This window comes from Eubalaena glacialis, chromosome 14 (assembly GCF_028564815.1).
Source record: "Eubalaena glacialis isolate mEubGla1 chromosome 14, mEubGla1.1.hap2.+ XY, whole genome shotgun sequence".
In the NCBI taxonomy this organism is placed as follows: domain Eukaryota; kingdom Metazoa; phylum Chordata; class Mammalia; order Artiodactyla; family Balaenidae; genus Eubalaena; species Eubalaena glacialis.
Genome location: NC_083729.1, coordinates 50,602,501 through 50,623,794, shown reverse-complemented (window position 1 = coordinate 50,623,794; position 21,294 = coordinate 50,602,501). Strand labels below are relative to the sequence as shown.

At 34.5% G+C, this 21,294-nt stretch overlaps 1 long non-coding RNA gene across 3 annotated transcripts in view; it reads right to left on the bottom strand.

Annotated features, from left to right (window-relative positions):
- LOC133105377 (uncharacterized) overlaps positions 1-21,294 on the bottom strand; it is a 589,177-nt gene that overhangs the window by 52,954 nt on the left and 514,929 nt on the right. For all 3 annotated transcript variants that reach the window (XR_009703846.1, XR_009703845.1, XR_009703847.1), the window contains exon 5: positions 14,827-14,909. This is a non-coding gene — a long non-coding RNA (uncharacterized LOC133105377). The remainder of the gene's footprint in view (positions 1-14,826; positions 14,910-21,294) is intronic.

Here is a 21,294-nt window from a genome sequence, read left to right as displayed (position 1 = left end):
TGCTATCAACCAGCAAGCAGAGAGAAGCACAAAATTGTTTGTGTTGCCAATATCCCCTGGCTGCAGAGTAATCCTAAAGCTCTCCTTTTTGTTCATGTGTTGATTAGTTTGTTACGGTAAACACTCAGGCTGATTTACAGAAACCATATCTCAGAATTCTCTCCAGCATCACAGAACTTAGAGGGAGGTAGAATGGGAAAGTGGGACAAGATTTGGGGGAAGAATTATATCTATCAGGTGTGAAACTTTGAGTTAGTTGATTTCTCAGAAATTCAGTCCCCTCTGTGGTAACTTGGAATAACCACTGTGACCTCATTTCAGTTATAATGACTACAGGAAATGAAGTATGTAAGGGTCCAGCATGGTACTGATACATAGCTGGCACCCAACAGGCGTTTCAAGAAGAGGGAGGGATAGATGGGGATTTGGGACTAAAACAAGGCCCTTTATCCATATTCCACCTGCTTTAGTGTAGGTCTGAATTATGTTTAGCCTAGGATTACATTCCAAGGATATCTGCAGGGCAAGTTGCTCTGATCCAGTCAAAGGGAATTCTTGGATCTGAGAGTGATTAACCAGGAGTGAATTAATATTTATTGAGCTCCTAGGGCACATCAGCCAGTTTAGCAGGTCTTTTATGTATGTTTTATTTCATACTCACAACTATTCTCTGATATAGATAGGATTATTTCTCCTGTTTATGACCTTAAGAAAAATAAGGCCAGAGAGGTTCAGTAAATTCCTTGTATCCACTCAGTTATTAAACAGCAGAGGAAGGACTTGCAACCAGGTCTAGGTGATTCTAGAGCATTTCTGCTCCTTCTAAATCACCAACCTATCTCTCCTATAGACTCTTCATGAAGTCACCCTTATCAATGTTCATGGCCACTGTTCAACTTCCTTGTATATCATCATCCCTTTCTACATCCAATAGATTATTTCATTTCATGAATAGAAAAGGCAGCAAGTGTTTACAACACTCAAGTCTATATATTTGAAATAATAATTATTGAAATGTCTGAAAAAAGCAGGACCACCCTGAGAATAAGTGCAATCACTTCCTGTGAGACAGGGAGTTGGTCATCACCTAACTATCCAGAATTAATCCAACTTGGCTCTGATGGAAGCCACAACCGCTTATGGCTGGCATGATGCCTTTCGTCTGGTTCTCTGATCTGTCTGAAAGATAACTTTGATTTCTGGAAAGTCTAATTTCCTGTCCTCACTTGCTGCAGCAGGAAGTTGGTAGAAACTGTTTACAGCCAGGACTTGCAGGGTGCAACTCTCAAAACCTGGTTCATATATAAGTAAATAGTAAGTAAAATAAGGATAAAATGATGATATTCTTCAAGAAACAGCTTTAGGTCCTTGAAAATGATTATTTCTGTTTGCCTGCAACTGCAAAAATGAGTTTCAGGCAATAGCTTTTCTTTTATGTAGTAAATGATAAATGACCATTTAAACATTGACTCATCCACCAACCAAGATAGAAAAAAACATAAAAACTTATTGCGCTAAAAGGGAATGCGAAGACTGAAGTCACCTGATTTTTCAACCCAGTGATTACACCATGGGGACATTCATTTGTCTTTACTTCAACTCTGGAATTGCATAAAATATATTCTGCCAGCCAAGAAAATCAAGCCCTTTAGCTCCTACACATTATATATTTTTTCCTGACCCTGTATATATGTTTTTCATCCAAGTTAGTATATCCTCTTAGACTTTGAAAACTGTGATGTCGAGTCAACTATCCATTCTAGCACCCAAGAAAAGTGGGAATATCCTTCTTTGAATACTTACTTTGCCAAAAGAGCATGCAAAAATGTTATTCACTTGTAAGGGTCAGAGCCTGGGCTGGGAAATTGCAGTCCATACTGAGATCAAATCAGAAGAACCAAAGCAAAGAAAAAAAGAGATACAATTTCAGCAAGGGAAATTTTTTTCTGTAAGCACTTATTATTTTTACTCTTTTCAAAAAATAATATTACAAAAATAAATATCTTCACAAAAATAAATATCCCATGTTCACTTTCCACATAACCTCAACAACACTAGCAATATAATGTCTTACAGTTAAAACGTTTAAATGAGAGAAAAGGAAAGAGAGTAGAAACAGGAGAAGGAGAGAATGTAAATAATTTTTCTGGCATCAAGGGGAGGCTGACCTTGAAATTTTCAGTAAGTACTTGTCTGGCAGATCACAAAATTCTCAAAATTCAACCAATTCAATATCTTACTTTCTTAGGTACAAGTGCTATGGGATAAACATTTTGGCTTTAGATAATTGTTATTATCCTCTCCCACTCCCCTGCCCTGCTAGTCACAGCAGGATACATTATTGGCAAACCTATTATTTTCCACCATTAGTGTATCTATGGTTTTTAAATGGATTTCCAAAGCATGAAGTAAGTGATATTGAGGAATTAATGCCAATTTTTACTTACCGTTGACAGCATTTCTTAAATAAGAATGTAAAAATATTGTCATGTCAAATATTAGATGGTGGAGCTAACCTCCACCCTCACCCCCAAAGTAAAACTACTTATCTTCCCCTTTAGAAGCATCCTTAACTTTAATTGAACAACATTTTTATATATCTATTTGCATATAAACAGATTGAAATGCATATTAGCTTCCTATTGTTGCTATAACAAACTGCCACAAATTTAGTGGCTTAAGCAACGTAACTTCATTACCTGACAGTTCTGTAGAAGTCTCATGAGGCTAAAATCAAGGTGTCAGCCTCTTCCTGACAGTTACAGAGAAGAATCTGTTTTCTTGCCTTTTTCTGTTTCCAGATGCTGCTTACTTTCCTCGGTTTGTGGCCCCCTTTCTCCATCTTTAAAGCCAGCAATGACTAGTTGAGACCTCAAATTGTATCATTTTTGACCTTCTGCCTTCCTCTTTCCTTTTTAAAGACCTTACTGATTACCTTGGGCTTGACCAGATTGTCCAGGATAATCTCTCTAATTTAAAGTCGATTGATTAGCAGCAACCTTAATTCTATCTGCAACCTGATTCTACTTTGCCATGTATAGTAACATATTTACAGGTTCTAGGGATAAGGACATGGACTTCTTTGGGCATCTTGCTTGCAAAAAAATTTATACATATATATAAACTTATATATGTATACCTTATATATATATGAGATAAATACTGAACTCTAAATAGATATTTTTATTTTTTAACTTGGTGTTTTAATGGTTTTATTTTATGTTTTTTTCCTTTAATTTATTTTTTTGAAGTATAGTTGATTTACAATGTTGTGTTAATTTCTACTTTACAGCAAAGTGATTCAGTTATACTATATATATATATATATATATATATATATATATATATATACACATTCTTTTTCATATTCTTTTCTATTATGGTTTACCACAGGATATTGAATATACTTCCCTGTGCTATACAGTAGGACCTTGTTGTTTATCCATTCTATATATAATAGTTTGCATCTGCTAATCCCAAACTCCCAATCCATCCCTCCACCAGCCCCATTCCCCCTTGGCAACCACAAGTCTGTTCTTAAATAGATATTTTTAAGTTGTGTTACTTTAAAAAAAATATGCTTCTAAATTTTAAAATAAAATGTTATAAAAATACTAGATGTTTGAAGTTATGTTTTTAGAACAAGCTTCAAGTTTAGAAAGGTTTGACTTTCTTTTAGAAATATGCAAAAAAAAAAAAAAAAAACCCTTTCTGTTTCTCCTTTTGTCTATCTCTTGGTGTTTTCTGCTTTTGGTATAAGTTTTGCATCATCAAGGTATATAACACTTAAACTCAGTCCCCAAAACTGAATTTCACAATTGGTTATCTGAGGTTTATATTCAAATATAGTCAACAGTCACTATCAATCATTTCTCCATTCCTGACTTATTTATTTTAATTCTTCTCTCTGTTGCCTGGTATTCACCTTCATATAGTTCTTAATTTCAAGATAGGTTCACAGATGTTGTACTTCCCTAGACCTTCTATGCTTAAGAATATCTGGTTTTGGTTTTGATACCTGGATGATAAACATCTTGATAAACATCACTTCCTTAACAGTAGGACTTTGCAGGAATTTTTCTATGGTCTTCTGGAACTAAATGTTGCTTGGAGAAGTCAGAGGCCAGCATGATTTTTTTATATGACAGTATACTTGTTTTGTTTTTTTTTTTGCCTCAATGAATAAACATTTTTTTAATTACTTGAAATTTAATATTTTAACCAGGCTAAATTTTATCAATTTTTTTTTGTCTGGAACATAATATCTTTAAATGTACTTAATCAGTTTTTCCCTTAATTTCAGAGAAAATTTCTACTATTACATGGTGGAATTATATGTTCCTTTTATAGATTTTCAATGCTAGGATGCACATTATAAATTGCATTAAATCATCTTAATCTTCATTCCTTTGTAATACCTTATTTCTAATTACTTTTCTTTCTTTGTCTTTTCCCTCTGCCCTTATTGTGAATGTCTTAAGACTTCTCTATGTCAGTACTTGTAGAACAACTGTGTTTACAGGTCTGCAGGATGGGTTTCTGGAAATAGAGAGGCTAAACTGTGGCAACCTACCTAAGGGAGTCATGGCATAGTACCTGTGAAGCTCTGTTCCCATATCAACATTGACAATCTAAGCTGTGTTTAGTTCTTTATAGCTTATAGAGCAATTTCATGTATATCATCTAACATTCACACACTTCTGACACAGACAGGGAAATATTATTCCCACTTTTCAGATGTGTGTAAGCAGTCAACTAAATCACTTGCCTATAATGAGAATATTAGATAATGTTAATATAAAACCCATTGCTGTTTAGCTGACTCAGTCTTTTTCTTCCTTGCCTATCTCCACTATAAAGGAAAATACTCATTTTCCCAGCTATCCTTGCAGCTGGAGGTGGCCATGTGACATATTTCTGACTGATGAGATGGAGGAAATTCTGCTGCAGGGGTGGATTGGGGGAAAGCTTTTGCTTTTCTGATAAAGCAGTGGGCAGTGCTGATATCTGTCTCCCCCATTCCATCTTAGCTTGATGTGAACACAGTGCCAAGATTCGGGGCAGTCATTGTGGACCCATGAGGAAAAGGCCAGGAGCAATTCAGCTGACATCAGCTTCAACAAGGTTGAGTCATGGAACCAATGTCATCAGCTCCCTGCCTATCTCTAAACCCCTTATTACGGGAGAAAAATAAGCCTCTCTTTGTCTAACCAATATTAGTAATATTTTATATTACTTGTGGCCAAAGCATTCCTAATACTATCAACTGATAATGTTGTAAATGCAAGATGATTTAAGCTCAGTATCATGTATAAATGTATCTTAAATTTGAATAATAAAGAAATAGTTTAAAAGTTATAATCATTTTTTTCCCTGTTATTAACAAGATTAAGTTACCTCCCATAAGGGACAGAGACCTCACCTGGGAAGAAGAATTTTAGCATTTTAACTCATTGGGCAAGCATTCAAAATAAATTTTTCCAGGAAGCAAAGTTAATTTATGCCAGTTGAACAGAAAATAATATTAGTTTAATTCATTGTGTTTCCAAGTAAACCAGAAGAATATGAATGACTAAAAATTCTCTGTGTATGAATCTAAATATGTTTCCTGATTTGCAAGACTATGCTAGACACTGAATGATTATTTTCATTTACATAGTATAAGCAATTCACTTTCTCATACATCTTAAAAGTCTACCTACACAAGAGATAAGAATTATGTTTTTTTATATTAAAATTGATATAATTTCATGAATCATTTTCATTGACAGATGATTTATAAACTATTCCCCTTCTGGAAAACTTCATTATTTTTTGAAGCCTCTACTAGTTTCCAAAAAAAAAATCCCAACTTAATAAGTATCCTACCATGTTGTGACAATTTACAAGTTATGGGTGATCTGAGCAAATCTCTTAATTGGTTTTGAATTGTGCAGTTTGTCTCAGGATTATATAAACATTAAATAATTCAGAGTCTAAATGAAACCTTATAATGGAGCACACCAAAGTTGTTTAGGCAAGTTCTTTTTTTTTTTTTTTTGATAATCAGATAATTACACATAACTAGTCATCATTACTTTAAACAAATTATGTTCTGTTGAAGCATGAAAGAGGTTTCTTGGCACTAGTTTAACTAATCTTATTGATAATAGGTGCCTGTTGGCAAAACCTGTTTATTGGTGTTATGGTTTGGTTATACAGCATGTGTAGTTACTGCTCTGTAGTGAGTCCCTCTTAATTGTATCATTTTTCAAATAAATATTTGTATCTTTTATTTTGAAAAATCACAGGTTCAGTCAGCTTGGCAAATGTGTGTATATTTTGAATACGGAATGCTTTGTCTTTTATTCATTGTAGATTATCTGTAATAATACACTGCTTCATGAGACAGCACTAGTGAAGAAAAACAGGCAAGCAGTTATTTGCTGTGCATTTAAGTACTTAAATGGTCACTCTGCTTTCAGACATTCTTGCCTGACTAATTCACTGGAGTCAAATGGTTTAGAGTGCTGTGTCATGCCAATCAAGAGCATTAGCATCCTTTGCGCAGTGGAAAAGCTTGTGTTCCGAGGAGGAGGGAACCTTTGGCTCTGTCTACAATGATTAAGTAAAATGGAAAACTAAGGCATTTATTCAACTAATTCTGGTGAAAAGAAAAAAAATGTGGGGTCAATTATTCAAGTAGTTGTAAATGGTAACAGAGTTCAGTAGATAAGTACCGCACACTGTCTTCCCATTTTCTACAACTGGAATGTTTTTCAGTTTCTGTAGAATGAGGGGCACACTAGGAATACCATCATGCAACATCACTTAGGGGATGGTCAGAGAAAAAGGGACAGCAAATTTTTCCATCTCTCATTGCTTTACAGGCTTAGCAGGTCTAGGTAGGATGATGATAAACCATTTCCACATAGTTGAACATACACCTAAAAGATCAGCAGCCTTTGGCCACTTAACTTTTTTTTTTTTAACGTCTTTATTGGAGTATAATTGCTTTACAGCGGTGTGTTAGTTTCTGCTGTATAACAAAGTGAATCAGCTGTACATATACATACATCCCCATATCCCCTCCCTCTTGCATCTCCCTCCCACCCTCCCTATCCCACCCCTCTAAGTGGTCACAAAGCACCGAGCTGATCTCCCTGTGCTATGTGGTTGCTTCCCACTAGCGAGCTATCTTACATTTGGTAGTGTATATATGTCCATGCCACTCTCTCACTTCGTCCCAGCTTACCCTTCCCCCTCCCCGTGTCCTCAAGTCCATTCTCTATGTCTGCATCTTTATTCCTGTCCTGCCCCTAGGTTTTTCAGAACCATTTTGTTTTTCTTTTAGATTCCATATATATGTGTTAGCATACGGTATTTGTTTTTCTCTTTCTGACTTACTTCACTCTGTATGACAGACTCTAGGTCCATCCACCTCACTACAAATAACTCAATTTCAGGTTTTTTTGGCTGAGTAATATTCCACTGTATATATGTGCCACATCTTTTTTATCCATTCATCTGTTGATGGACACATAGGTTGCTTCCATGTCCTGGCTATTGTATCTAAATAGAGCTGCAGTGAACATTGTGGTACATGACTCTGTTTGAATTATGGTTTTCTCAGGGTATATGCGCAGTAGTGGGATTGCTGGGTCGTATGGTATTTCTATTTTTAGTTTTTTAAGGAACCTCCATACTGTTCTCCATAGTGGCTGTATCAATTTACATTCCCACCAACAGTGCAAGAGGGTTCCCTTTTCTCCACACCCTCTCCAGCATTTATTGTTTCTAGATTTTTTGATGATGGCCATTCTGACTGGTGTGAGGTGATAACCTCATTGTAATTTTGATTTACATTTCTCTAATGATTAGTGATGTTGAGCATTCTTTCATGTGTCTCTTGGCAATCTGTATATCTTCTTTGGAGAAATGTCTATTTAGGTCTTCTGGCCATTTTTGGATTGGGTTGTTTGTTTTTTTGATATTGAGCTGCATGAGCTGCTTGTAAATTTTAGAGATTAATCTTTTGTCAGTTGCTTCATTTGCAAATATTTTCTCCCATTCTGAGGGTTGTCTTTTTGTCTTGTTTATGTTTTCCTTTGCTGTGCAAAAGCTTTTAAGTTTCATTAAGTCCTATTTGTTTATTTTTGTTTTTATTTCCATTTCTCTAGGAGGTGGGTCAAAAGGATCTTTCTGTGATTTATGTCATAGAGTGTTCTGCCTATGTTTTCCTCTAAGAGTTTTATAGTGTCTGGCCTTACATTTAGGTCTTTAAACCACTTTGAGTTTATTTTTGTGTATGGTGTTAGGGAGTGTTCTAATTTCATTCTTTTACATGTAGCTGTCCAGTTTTCCAGCACCACTTATTGAAGAGGCTGTCTTTTCTCCATTGTATATTCTTGCCTCCTTTATCAAAAATAAGGTGACCATATGTGTGTGGGTTTATCTCTGGGATTTCTTTCCTGTTCCATTGATCTATATTTCTATTTTTGTGCCAGTACCATATAGTCTTGATTACTATAGCTTTGTAGTATAGTCTGAAGTCAGGGAGCCTGATTCCTCCAGCTCCCTTTTTCGTTCTCAAGATTGCTTTGGCTAGTCCAGGTCTTTTGTGTTTCCATACAAATTGTGAAATTTTTTGTTCTAGTTCTGTGAAAAATGCCAGTGGTAGTTTGATACGGATTGCATTGAATCTGTAGATTGCTTTGGGTAGTAGAGTCATTTTCACAACGTTGATTCTTCCAATCCAAGAACATGGTATATCTCTCCATCTGTTTGTATCATTTTAAATTTCTTTCATCAGTGTCTTATAATCTTCTGCATACAGGTCTTTTGTCTCCTTAGGTAGGTTTATTCCTAGATATTTTATTCTTTTTGTTGCAGTGGTATATGGGAGTGATTCCTTAATTTCTCTTTCAGATTTTTCATCATTAGTGTATAGGAATTCAAGAGATTTCTGTGCATTAATTTTGTATCCTGCTACTTTACCAAATTCATTGATTAGCTCTAGTAGTTTTCTGGTAGCATCTTTAGGATTCTCTATGTATAGTATCATGTCATCTGCAAACAGTGACAGCATTACTTCTTCTTTTCTGAGTTGGATTCCTTTTATTTCTCTTTCTTCTCTGACTGCTGTGGCTAAAACTTCTAAAACTCTGTTGAATAATAGTGGTGAGAGTGGACAACCTTGTCTTGTTCCTGATCTTAGAGGAAATGGTTTCAGTTTTTCACCATTGAGAATGATGTTGGCTGTGGGTTTGCCACATATGGCCTTTATTATGTTGAGGTAAGTTCCCTCTATGCCTACTTTCTGGAGGGTTTTTATCATAAATGGGTGTTGAATTTTGTCGAAAGCTTTTTCTGCATCTATTGAGATGATCATATGGTTTACTTTTGAAGAATGACACTCAGGGTTTATGAGCTAATTATTGTGACTTGGCATGCTAAGTTATTAGACACCTTTTTTTTGAGTGTTAGGAAGTCTGTACCCTTCAGCTTAAAATATTGCAATATTTATATACTTCCAAAAGTTTTAAAAAGTTATGCTACAAGGAAAAATGGGTCAAATTTTTCTTTTATATTATCTTCTAAATTTTATAAAGCACTCTTATTGGATAACTGCTTTTACACCCAGAATCAGTTATCAAAGTCTGTCCTTTCCCTGCTAATTTCAATGCTAACTCTGTTATAAATGAAGTTTGCTTACAAAGGTAGGCCTTATTTTTGTGGGCTTCCTGTATAGGTGAATTTTCTCTTCTGTTCCATTAATCTATTTGTCTAACCCTATGGCAATGTCACCTAGTTTAGTTTCTATAGCTTTATTAATTATTAAATTTTTGATATGTGAAAAGGAAAGTCTCCTCACTTTGAGTTTGTTTTTTTTTTAATTCAGGAGTACCTGTTATTTTAGAATTAGCTTACAGGTTAAAAATTTATAGGAATTTTAAATAGCAAAAATTGACTCTTGTTATTAACAGGTATCTATTATTTTGTTATAAATCACCCTAAACTTAGTGACATAAAAGAATAATCGTTTTGGTTTTCATGTATCACAGTTCTGGGGTTCAGCTGGGATCAGCTGGGCAGTTCTTTCTTGGGATCTGTCATGTGGTTTCAGTCTGATGATGATGGAGGCTGGACACATCTTACAGCCAGTCATTCACATGTCTGGAGGTTGAAGGTGGATGTCAGCTGGGACCTCAGCTGGGATATTGGCTGGAACTACTCCACACCTCTTCTCCCTGTTGTTTCTCTACTTCCCCACGACACAGGGACTAGATTTCTAGAACAAGCTAGTGTCACAAGAGGTCCAGGCAGAAGTCGCATCAACATTTACAACTTAGCCTCAGTATCACATACCATCATTTCTGCCACAGCTTAACCAATTAAGGGAGATGAACATAGACCCCCGCCCTCACCTCTCTGTGGTAGAAATGTCAATAAGGCATTGTAAGGAGAACAGATGAGAAAGGAAATCTTCCTGTGGCCATACTGGAAAAAAATGACCTGCCACAATTCTATAGATCAATTTAGGAAAAACTAACATCTTCAACACTATTGAATTTTCCTATCCATTAACATGGTAAAACTCTCTTTATTTAGATTTTCTTATTGTATTTAAATAAACTTTTATTTTTCCACAAATATCATATACATATTTTGTTAGAATTTTCACTAGGCACCTTATTTACCTTTTATGTCATTGTAAAGGTTATTGTTTTTAGAATATGTTTTCTAGCATTAGTTATTGGTATGTAGTAGTATTGCTCATTTTTATATGCTAATTTTGTATTTAACAATACTGCTTTACTATCTAATTAGTTATAATAAATTACATCTATATTCTGTTGAATTTTCTACATAGACAATCTTGTCATCTCTGACTAATGATGATAGGATTTTTTTCCAATTCATTTTAACACATACTTATACAGTATTTACCACATTCCAAGCACTGTTTTAAGCACTTTTAAATAATAACTAATTTAACTTTCCTCCACCGAGGTAGGTATTATTACCTCCACTGTATAGACTAAGAACTGAAGCATATAGAGGATAAAATACTTCGCTAATAAGTTTAGTTACTGAGTTTATTCATTACTTAGTTCATAAGCAATACAGAAATGATTTAAACCTAGGCAGTCTGATCTAAAGTCTGTACTCTTAAACATTAAATCATGTGGCCTCTGTATAATTTTCTTCCTTTTTCTTCCTTTACTGTACTAGCTAAAGTTTATAATATAATGTCAAACAGAATTGGAGATAGCAGGCACCCTTTTGTTTTTTATTATCTTAAAGCCAATGTTTTCACTATTTTATAGGTAAGTACTATGTTTTGTAGATTACTGTTCATCAGATTAATGTAATTCCTTTCTATTTTTACTTTGCTAAGTTCTTTTCCTTCCTTCTCTTTTCTTTCATCATTTTTTTAAAAATAAAAACTATCAATGTATGCTTAATTTATTGAAGGATTTTGCTACATCTATTAGGATAATCATGCTATTTTTGCCCATTCATCTCTTAGTTTGGTAAATTACATTATGTGATATTTCTAATGTTTAATCAGTCTTCCCTCTGGAAAGAATTTCGTATTATTACACATTGCTAGATGTCAGTGTTCTAATATTTTGTTTAGGAATTTTGAATTTTAGTTAAAAAAATGAAATTGACAATTTTTTGTCTCATACCTCATATCACGTTTAAGGTTGACTGAAAAAGAATTGAAATGTATTGATATTTTTCAAGTTGTCTTTTTATAAATTCCATTTGAATTTCCTAGTGATAATAGAGGTAGTTGGTATGATAGCAATTTTTAATAAACATTTATGTTTTGATACTTCCTTTATGGCAAAATGTGTTGAATTTTCACAAGTATTCTGTGTACTTGAAAATAATAGATAGCATTTTGCAAAACCTACTGAAATAGTAGATTCAGACAATGGTCATCATGGATAAAACCATTAGGAGAAAGGTTGATGGAGAATGAAGCCCGGAGGAATCAGGCAATCACCAAACGAACCAACTGATTTTTGCATTACTAAAGGAAGGACAAACAGAATTGGTGCTATCTCATTGTAATGCAAGAATGTTAAGTAATTCCACCCTTCCCACTCCCAAATTGAGACAAAATCTATTCAAGCCTTTAGAGTTAAATTCCATTTATAGAGACTAAAGAAGAATGAGGAACAAGTTAATTAACACCACAGTGAAGCAATCAGATAAATCCAGAATGTGAGATCTTTTTAGAAATGACCCAGTTTCTTTAATCAGTCAATGGCCTAAAGAAAAACAGAGGCAGGGGGTTGGGGGGGCGGTGGGGGGGTGGGGGGGGTGTACTTCCCTGGTGGCGCAGTGGTTAAGAATCTGCCTGCCAATGCAGGGAACATGGGTACAAGCCCTGGTCCGGGAAGATCCCATATGCTGCAGAGCAACTGAGCCCATGCGCCACAACTACTGAGCCTGCGCTCTAGACCCCGTGAACCACAACTACTGAGCCCACATGCCACAACTACTGAAGCCCATGCTCTGCAACAAGAGAAGCCACTGCAATGAGAAGCACGCACACTGCAACAAAGAGTAGCCCCTGCTCACCACACCTAGAGAGAAAGCCCATGGACAGCAATGAAGACCCAACACAGCCAAAAATTTGAAAAGTAAATAAATAAATAATTAATTAATTAAAAAAAAAAGAAAAACAGGGGGGAATAAAGGAGAACAGCTTCTTTGAACTTATTTCCAATAAACCAAGTGTAAGACACATTCTTAGACAATCAGGATAATTTTAATATAGTGTGGACTGGATTTTGGATGATATCAATAAATTATTGATAATTTTATCAGAAATATTTATGTTATGATTATGTAAAAACAAGTTCATGTTTTTTAGAAATTCTTGCAGAATTATGAAGAGATGGTATAATAACACAGTCGAAATTTACTTTAAGTTTTGAAGGAACAAAAGAAAAGAAGAATATGAAACATATTCTATATATGTTCTATATATGTTCATTAGATCAAGCTTGTATAAATTTTTTCAAATAAATATCCTGATTTATTTTTCTCAATTAATTATAGGTATAGTTAAATGTTCACCTATACTTGTATTTGTCTTAATTTTTGTTTTATATATTTTTGAGGATAAAATCTTGCTTTATATACTTTAGGTGCATAATATTTAAAAATTTTTAATTTTCCATTGTACTGAGTCATTCGTCATTACCTAGTTATCTCCTTTAATCTAAGTAATCTTTTTTAGCTCAGTGTCTACACTGTCTGATATTAATCAACTGCACTAAATTTTTTTCTTTTCTTTTTTTTGGGGGGGGAGTATAGTATTAGTGGTATACCTTTTGCATTCTTATACATTCAACCTATTTGCATTTTAATGTACTATATATGTCTATTTGTCTTTCATTGTGTCATTTACTCCATTTAGATTTATTATAATTATTGATGGATTCAGGTTTATTTCTACCTTATTTTGAAGTACAGATTGATCACATCTTTTCTATATGTTTCTGCTGTCTTTATTTTCTTCTTTTGAATGAATAGAATATGGTCTCCAATTATATATTTTTTCTTTTTACTTAATACTCTATTTCTTTTAGTGATTACTTTAGGAATCTTAACGTGCATACTAATTTATCAAATTCTAAAGCTAATCATTTTCTTTACTCTCCTTCTGAACAAATGTTAGAAAACTGTAACTGATAACTCCTTCCCTTTTCACGCATTATTGCTTTATGGATTTTTATGTCATCTTATTTTTTTCTTTTACAAACACAAAAGTTTAAGTATTGTTTTATACAGTCAATGTTTGTTTAGACTTCCCAACTTATTAATTACTTTTTTTGATCCTTATTCTTCCTTGCATCTCAGACCTTTCACATGGAACTGCTCTTATTTTACACTTACTCTTGAAAAATACTTGTTGAATATAGAATTCTAGGTTCACAGTTATTTTCTTTTAGGGCACTGAAGGTATTCTATTGTTTCTGGCTTCCACTGTTACTGATAAGAAGTCAACTATTAATTTAATCACCATATTTATTTAGACAATTTATTTTTCTGTCTGATTTTGAGATCATCTCTTTGTCTTTGGTGATATCCAGCTTTAGCATTATATATTTAAATGTGGATTTTTAAATTTATCCTACTTGGGATAACTCAATCATGTGTTCTTTTTGTTTTTGCTGTACTACATTCCAGATAATTTCTTCAGATATATTTTCCAGATTATTAACTCTCTTTTTATCTGTGTCTAACTTGATTTTAGAAGTAAGCACTGAGTTTTTAATTTCAATTATTATATTTTTATTTCATTGATCTCTTTGGTTAATTTTATACTTGCTTGGTCATTGTTTTAAATAAACTCCTCTCTCTTACTCATTTTTATCCTCTATTTTAATTTATTAAATATACTAAACCTAGTCTTTTTTGATATTTCCAATATAGGAAGATTTCGGGTAACATTCATTCTGCTCATGTTTCCTGTTGCTTTTTGTGTTTTGTAATTTTTGAAATTGAGTTCACATTCTTTGAAACTTTACTTACGCCAATTTGTTGTGGCTTGGATGGAAATAGGCTCCTTTAGATAGAATTTGCATTTACTCTGGCTAGGTGCCTGGGGACACTAGTAATTCAGCATCACTTTAATTGATGCATGGCTTGAATTTTATTTGAACATGTCCAGGCACTGTGGATTCCATCTGCAAACCCAGCCAGTAAAGATTGGCTTGTGGTATGAATTCCCAAAGAACAGGTCCTTCCTTTAGTCAAGGTTCAAGATTAGCAGTTTATCTAGCTGATCCCTTGGGAAAAGGTAATATTTCTACTTACTGAGAGTGTGGCTCTTTAGGGTCCCAGCTTTATGGGGAGGGTCACCTTTAGATGCCATATTCTTCACTTGTGAGCACTGCAACCTTTGAAAATGTCAAAAGGAAACAAGTTTAACTAGGTTTGATCATTGCCCTGAGGACACAAATTATACTAACTGTTTTACTTGCCTCTTGGGTTCTTACTTTCACTTCATTTTTGACCTCTGAGAACTACTAACTTTCTTCCCATGTTACTGATATACCTAAAATATGTATTTTTTAAATTTAAATCAATACTTTTAGTTGTTTATGTGGGAGGATTAATCTCTGTTAAACTACTGGAAAAAACAGTTTCAAGAACTCCCACACCACCTTTGTCTGAGTGAATTACTTAAATGACTGGAAGAACTATCTTAAAAGTAGAGAATCATGTACCTGGGTTTGTGCTAACCACATTACTCACAACTGGCAAGATGCAATGCAGCTACAAGTGGTTCCAATGGTCAGAGTAAGTAAGTGTAAATACCATAACATTCTCAGAAGGCTCATATGATACCACATTAACCTAAGAGAAGACACTGCAATTCACTAGGTAGTTCCTTAGAACTTAGAATCTTAATCTAGATGACAATAGTGGTGACTACAATAATAAAGTCGTTTGGCTGACTCAGTGAAGGAAACTGGAGATTTGGGTTTGGAGTTAAAAGTAGTTAATATGGTTCTGGATTGTCTGCCCACAGGTGTGTCTTCTAAACTCACCTCTGCCATTAATGGTTTCTGTGAAGCTAGGCAAGTGGCCTCTCTTCTCTGGGCTTTAGTTTACTTATCTGTAATGTGAAGATGCTGAAGGCATGTGAGACAAAATCTGTGGTCTCTCAACCCTCAATTACTACTTTATATCTCCTCTAGGGTCACCATATTTCTTCTGGTAATATGCCCACTACTCCTAATGTTCAAAGGGTTTTTACTTAGTGATTCTAAAATGTTTCAAAAGATAATGAAATTAAGAATCAGCTGACTCAGATTTTACTGGAATAAAGGAAAAAAGAAACCCAGATTACCCTGCACAAGAGTTATTTATGAATACTAGGTAGCCAAAAGAGATTTAAATGTAAGATATATCATAAATCATATTTTTTATGATGAATTGTTTTCCTTTGCTCAAATTCCAGGTAATTTTCTTATTGTTGTTGTTCTAGTATATTCTGTTAGCCCATTGGCTATGTTGTGAAGCTAATGAAGCTCAGGGTTTAGGGTCCCTGATTTGTATGTGACTCTTCCAAAGATCATTTTCCTCTCATTTTAAATAACATTAATTAAACTAAATTACATTAAATAACATTCCTCTCAATTAAATAACATCAACTTTTGTACTTAAGTTTTTATTTGTAATTTTAAATATTTTTCAAAAGTGGGTCACCCAAATTGTATAAATTTCAGGGCCCACAAAACCTGAATCTGCCCATTTTATCCCCTTGGTTGAATAAAGAATACATATTTCCTCCTCAATTTCTTTGACTTATCACTTCCCCTAACTTTCATTAAAGAAAGAAAGAAACAGACAAACAAAGGGATTTTGATTCAGGTGTATTTATAGAGGAACATGTTTCAATATGGCTCTGACCTGTTAAAACCAGAGAATAATTTTATCATTATGCAAAAACTCTTTGATGATTCATTTCCCTCTAAAGCTCGAACTTTCTCTCTTTTTGTAAGCCTATGTCCTTAGAAGAAGTAACTGGTCCCTATAGTGGCTGTAACATTATAAGATGTGATAGCTCTATTGAAGAAAAATACATGTAATATTTTAATTCCTTTTCCAATTTTGAGTGAACATTCCTACCACCATCACTAGTATCTTATAATTTCAAAAGCATTTATGTACAGTTGAATTTGGAAAGGGATGATTTATTCAATTGCTTCATGTAGTTTGGAAACTATGATAACATGAGTAATTGTTAACTTCAAAATAGTCTATTCTGTTTGTATTGTTTTTACATCAAAATTATACTCTCTCACACACAAACATATATATATATATATATATATATATATATATATACACACACACACTATGTACTATGGCTGGCCATTTCTAGGAATTTGGGTATTTTTGTCAAAGAAAAGAAGCCTATTTTAAGATTTTATTTTACATATTTTATTTTTATTTTGAGGGGAATCCAAATATCTACACCATGAACTTAGATTCCTATAGCTGCCAGAACTGACAGAGAATTAGCAAGGAAGAGCCAACTTCATGCAAGACTGTCTACGGCACTCTTATAGCTAAAGACAAACCAAAATATTGACTAGTTCTTCTCAAAACAGCATGTATAAGTTGTGGCTGAAATAAGCCTGATGTAAGAAAGAATACAGATGGCAGTATAATCATAGGCTGGGTCTACACAGTGCCAAACAACCCATTCAAAAGTGAAAAACTCAGTCGATCACTTGGTAGTTTTGTCTACATGCCACCAAGCAACAGGCTTGACTGACTTCTTCCCAAAATTAACTGAGCTTCTGACTAGACTGAAGCAGATGTTTTATCACTATGTATAGTCAGTCTTAGTTATCAAATCTATAACTCAAGTAAGTTTCCTGACGAATGATGAATTTCTTTCCTACATCAAAACAACGTGAAAGTGGTAAACAAAGATCATCTGCAGTTTTTAATAATTTTACAGCCTAGATTAATGCATGTGCTCTGCACAGTTTAGAGTATGACTGACAAATAGGGTCTCTTCACTTACATGCTTATCTTTAATATTTCATTAATTTACTTGGCAGCACTGCAACTCAAATACCCATCGAATGGTAACTAAAATTCACTTTCTTCCTTTACTCAACAATTTCCCTGGTATATACAACGTATTTGCCATGAATATATCAAAGGACTACCTCCATCTACAATGACTGCTTTTGACATCTTTTTCTAATTTTTTTAAAAACTGCCTCTTTCACTAAAAGGTAGATCACAAAATCCTTCAAGTATTTCATGATTAAAAATAAAAACAATGAAAAAAAGCCACTTTCAAAATGAATTCTGTGTGAGCAGAGATCTCACGCCTTTGGTCTCTGTTGTGCCTCCCTGCATCTAGAACAGATTGGGCTTCGATATCTATTTATTAAATGAATGATTAGATGAATTGGAGCACACCATGATGGTAGCCATTGACAACCTGTGGCCTGGTAAGAAGGAAGTGGGGGAATAAGGGCTTTAACTCATTCCCCTCCTGTCCTACAAATGTACTACCCGTGCAGCTGTTGCCGAAACCCCATCGCAAACAAGAAGTTGAGGGAGTCTGTCAAGAACAGAGCTGGGTGGAGAATAGGCTGTGGATCTAGAGTGAGGCAAAAATATAATATTCACTATCTGCACACTACTGTCCTAGTGTGGAATTACTGAGGATAAAGAGTTTGGCATACATTATAATTCTTGCAATTTTCACACATAACACACATGAAAATTACATATGTGTGTATATACAGCTGTATGTATAGGTCAATAGATAGATCGATCAATAGATCGATGGATAGATGATAGATGAAAATGCTCAACACCTGAAGTCAAGATAATTGATTCCTTCCCACATCCCTTGAAGATGTTGTGTCAAGTAAACTTTAAGTTTCTTTCCAACTATATTATTCATCGACATGGGCTAACGTGAATGCCTTGAGAGGCCATTTACTTTTAAAAAATGAAAACTTTTATTTAATTAAAAATGTAAAACATATTTTAGAGAAGCTGGAAAATACAGAAAAGGGTAAATGAGAAGTACACAAGTGCATAAACGATGCTTCCAGGAATTATTCTCTCCTCAGCCTCCACAAGGCACTTGTCAGGAAATAGGATGGTTTTCTGGGTCCATCTCTAATCACTTCCTTTTTTTCTGACTCTGTCCGTCTTCCATCCACTAGTTTTTATATGCTGCCGGTTCTCTTCTTTTCAAGCACAAAGAACAGGCAGGAGAATGAATGGGGAAAAAGCAAAGGACTCCACTGTGGGAAAGCATCTCTGGAAATGTTTACTGCATCAGTATTAATATCTTCCAAAGAAAAGAGCACTTGCCTGTCTTCTGAGACCACAGAAGCAACTGCCTTTATTCCAAGTTACCTGTGACATGCCCTAGGGTACAATCTCTATGTGCTTAATGCACAGGTCCTTTGCAGTGTTAACAGTGGGCTGATGGGGAAATTGTACTTTTATCTTTATAAATTTCTATATTTCATTATGTTTTCAGCTAAGCAATGGATGGAGTCTGACTTAGCCCAAGGACCTCTTTCCTGTTTGTGGGGATTTTTTTTTTACCTTCACTTTAAAACCAGGAAGAGAAAAACTTTCTAAACTTACTCAAAGGATATGGAAAATATGTCTTCAAAGCTCTGAATTTACTGAGCTTGACTTTTAAATAAAACCCACCCAAACAGAAGGAATTGAAAGATTTAGGGGAAAAAATCATAAAGCATTTATTTTCAGGTTGGCTAAGAAATTCTGTTTGTTTAAACAGAAGTAAACTTCTCATAGCCATTCCCTACCACCCAAACCCATAGCCCTTTCTTTCTGGAAGCATGCATGTTTGCCCTGACCATTAAAGAAGATAGATGCAAATACTTTTGTTATAAGAGGTAGGTCCTTCTTTTGTACATTATGTTAATAATATGCACAAGTCAGGGCTACCAATACAGAGAACACTCTTAGGACTTTCCTGAAATCATTCACCTGAATATTTTGTTAAAACAAAAATAATGTAGGTCTAGCAGAAGAAAACATTAGGTTCTATTACCATTATCTTATTTATCTGTTTATTCAAACTCACCTCATTGAAAATTTTTTTTAAGCATTCAAAGCAATGATCCTGCAATATATCTTCTTTGCTCAAGGTGATAAGAACCAAACAGAGCTGCTTTAAAATCAAATGGGGGCAATTCTTTCTTTTATTTTTCCCAGGACATTTATGCCTCCAGAGTAAACTGTTAATAGATGTAGAATGTTTCTATTGATTAATTCAGTGTGCCAGCTATGATATGATTCACAGAAGGCAAAAGAAATGCCAATGCTTTCATGACACAAAGACACATTATCGAGAATACTGTCTTTGGCTCTCTCACAACTAGTAGGCAATTTTTACAGAAAAAAAAGAGAAGCCTTTACACCCGAAGTGGTGCTAATGCATAACTTAGGAGAGCTGTAATTGACATATTCATAACTCTTTTTCCTGTTAATGTTAGGTTAGATATTATTTAGTAATCCTTTACTCTTTGAGAAACTGGGTGAAGATTTGTTTCAACTAAAGAATGAACTGAGGTACAAATGATTTTACGTTGGTACAAGAAAATCTCTTAGGTTGGATAAGGTATCATGAATATTTTGGCTATGCTGATACACATAAACAAATGGTAAACTGAAGTAATTAGCCTTAGAAGTCAGGAAAATAAAAAGCAAGAGGTTTTAACATCCATTACAGGAATTTTAATGGTTTGTTTGATTTTGTTGGTATACTTGCTTTGTATTTTATTGGACTCCTTTATTTGGATAATTGCCTTGATTCACCATTTTACATGCCTAGACAGATAATTAGTTAATAAGCTTATATTAAGCACCTACTCTGTGTCAGATTTGGAATTACATGAGTAAGGATCCTATTTAACTTCAAGATCTGCAAAGGTGCCAAACAACTAAATTTTAACAGGAAGACAGCAAGTATTTCTAAAAAGACTTGACAGTCATAGCACTTTCTGAAATGTTGAAAACGAAACTCTTTTCTCATGGCACAATCAGCCTTGTTCCAAAACCAAAGTGCATTAAAAAGTGTGGGTTGAGTGGGTCAGGTTTTTATCCACCTGGAAACTTTGTGAACCATTTCAAAACAGTGAGCATGTTCCTTGATAACTGCTTTGTCCTTCTGTGTCTACAAACTTCTGATGTGGACTCCATGACAAAAGTCTCCTTCCTGGGTAGCCAGAATCTGGCAAAGGGGACCACAAGAGACTTTCCCATCTTCTGAGAGCTTGGGGATCATGTTGGCTTTTTCCAAATTCTTTTTTTTTTTTTTTTCTCAGCATCAGAAAGGAGTGAGTATCCTAGGAATAAACCCAGCTGATACAGTAGATCATGCATGATTGGGTGAGGAGAGATGCATACTTGGTCCAGGATATCATTCAACTGGCTTTTCTCTGTGTAAGAGAAATTCTGTGTGACAAGCAGTAAAGGAATACCAATCTCTGGTCACTAACAATAAAAATAGTATCACATAAACAGAAGTAGCCTTTAAACCTCACGGTTTCTCTATATGTTCCTCAATTGTCACTTCTTTGGACACCATCTGTATCAAAGTACAATAAGAAAGCGATTCCAGAAGACTAACAGTTTAAAAGGAAAAAAAAAGTAAAAGAAACAAAAAAAAAACCAGGCCTGGAGAGGGGGCACCGCTCGGCATCAGGTCACTGAGTGTATTCATTATTTGTTCCCATTACCATGTTATATCTTAAT